At 32.1% G+C, this 2,711-nt stretch overlaps 1 protein-coding gene across 4 annotated transcripts in view; it reads right to left on the bottom strand.

The window, feature by feature from the left end:
• Positions 1-2,711, bottom strand: part of LOC116846736 (caspase-8-like) — a 143,023-nt gene that overhangs the window by 76,967 nt on the left and 63,345 nt on the right. The gene's annotated exons all lie outside the window — the stretch shown is intronic.

Genomic DNA, 2,711 nt, shown 5'->3' with positions numbered 1-2,711 from the left:
TCTCTCTCTCTCTCTCTCTCTCTCTCTCTCTCTCTCTCTCTCTCTCTCACACACACACACACACACACACACACACACACACACACACAGTCTCTTCCTTTCTCTCTTTACAACACTGTTCCTTTCTCTCTAATAATGAAATGTAACGTTAACAACGTATTAAGAGAAAGAAAATAACTCAATAACAATGGTATCAATTAAATAATAGGAAAAAGGACTAATTCGAGTTCAAATACAGGATTAATAGCTATGTACCATATGGGTAAAATCTTCCTTGTGTTAGGAAATAGGGCAATATTTATTGAACATGAATACTCAATGTAAATAATCAAACGTTTCGGCTCAATCATGAACCCTCTTCAGTGATATAAAAAAACTCAAGGTTTACAAAAACGAACGCATTACAAGTAAAAGAATTAATTAAAGACCTTAATAAAATGACATGAATGTTATTCGCTATTATAGCTGACAAGTCTTCTTTGACGTCTGATTTAACGTGGCGATGTTATCGTTGACAGGATTGTTGCACTTTTAGCCGAGTTCAACAAAGTTATGACGGTTACTTCCTAGTATTAATATTATTAGAGTTAGGTTAGATTATTTTATGTTAATATGTCATGGCCACTTGGCGTAAATTTCGTGATATCACAATTTTTGTATGTGTTTGGGTTTATTTGTGTATATTTAGGTTGGTTTAGATTAAATAAAGTTTATCTTTATTTTATCTTATTATTTATTTTATTTTTATTATTTTATTATATTATTTAATTATTATTTTTATATAATTTATTCATACGGGGAAACGCGTGCACTTGGCATCTTTTTTTACCTTTTCTAGAAAAAGGTAAGTTTGTTATATCACACCTTTTTCACGAAAATGGTTATTAAATAGCTATTGAACACACAAATTTGACATAAAATGCATAAATAATATACAGATAGGTGAGATTAAATTTATTTATTCTTTAGTATAAAAAGTAGAAGTCCCCATCATATTTTATTACTAGTATACGACGTTCCCTTTTTCTAATTTTATTACATTCAAGACCGGTATTCATAGTCCGATCTTATATTTAAAATCATCTTAAATACTGTATTAAGATGTCATGAACCAATCACAGAGCCGTATTCGCATCTTAAAACATTATTTCAGATCGTCTTGAAATAAGATTCGACTATGAATATCGGCCTATGATATTATGTAACATGATATCCACTATATGTATTATTTACTTTTTATTATTTATTATCTTATTATTTAATATTATCTTTTTGCATGAAACATATATAAATGTCTAGAACCTGTTGGCCATTTTCTCTTTTTAATATGCTATTTATCACCAGCTTTAATCCATACATTAGCGGTTCCTTCTCTACATATACTTGTATAATGACCATTATCAATATTTGATCCATGATAAAATATGGCATTCATGACTTTATAAACTGTCCAGCTACTAATACTTTAGTTATTGGGACAGCGCACAAATTAATGTTATTCATTTTCTTCAATTTTCCATCTTGCAATGGTAATATTATATATATATATAGCAATTATTTTTTGAGTCAATATTAATTCATTTTTACACAACATATTACTTCCTATACAATGTTCACACGACTCGTTAAACGATTGATGCCAATGTGAAAATATAACATTTATTAAATATTGAAGCTTATAATTCTTATTCTTTAAATCATTGATAGAAATAGAAATAATTATGTTATTACTTGTATAAGTGTATTATCTTGTGATAATACACTTTGTATTATCACAAGATTTGCATCGACTTATATCAAGATCTTGAATAAGTTCTCACTGTTTTCCAACAAATGGCGTTACCAGAACTACGTGCGTGTAGTTTAAGATGGTAACGCATCTATAAGGAAGTACTATAAGCAAGCTTGAAATTCAGTATATGTCATTTCGCTTAAGTATAAACAACTTTTTTTTTTCATAGTGTTAAACATGTCGAGTTTCGTGCCAAAAAAGAGTATTTGCGGGGAATTTTACTGCATTATTTTATTCAAAAAAATTTGCAGCTAAAGAACAAAATTTTTGTTGAGACTTACGGCGACAATGTTCTGTCGGAAACAACATGCAGATATTGGTTTAGACGCTTCAAAAATAATGATTTTGATGTTGAAGATAAAGAACGCTCTGATGCACCGAGAAAGTTTGAAGACGAAGAATTGGAGGCATTACTTCATGAAGACTCAGGTCAGACGCTAGCTGAACTTGCAAAATCATTAGGAGTTGATCACACAACAGTTTCGGAACATTTGAAAGTATTAGGAATGATTCAAAAGCAAGGACATTGGGTGCCGTACGAGTTAAAGCTGAGAGATGTCGAACGGCGTCTTTTCACGTGTGAGTAGCTGCTTCAACGACAGAAAAGGAAAAGTTTTTTGTATCGTATCGTGACTGGCGATGAAAAGTGGATACACTATGATAATCCTAAGCGTAGAAGATCGTGGGGTAAGCCCGACCATGCATCAATATCGTCAGCCGAATATCCATGGTTCGAAGCTTCTGCTCTGCATTTGGTGAGATCCGCTGGTTGTAGTTTATTATGAGCTGCTCAAACCGAACGAAACCATCATGGGAGATCGCTATCGACTACAATTGATGCGTTTGAGCCGAGCATTGAAGGAAAATCGGACGCTATACGAGCAGAGACACGACAAAGTGATTTTGCAACATGACAACA

The sequence above is a fragment of the Odontomachus brunneus genome, unplaced genomic scaffold (genome assembly GCF_010583005.1).
Source record: "Odontomachus brunneus isolate Ranch 3 - 2012 unplaced genomic scaffold, Obru_v1 Obru_scaffold_068, whole genome shotgun sequence".
NCBI classification, from domain to species: domain Eukaryota; kingdom Metazoa; phylum Arthropoda; class Insecta; order Hymenoptera; family Formicidae; genus Odontomachus; species Odontomachus brunneus.
This window is presented reverse-complemented; position numbering and strand designations above follow the sequence as displayed.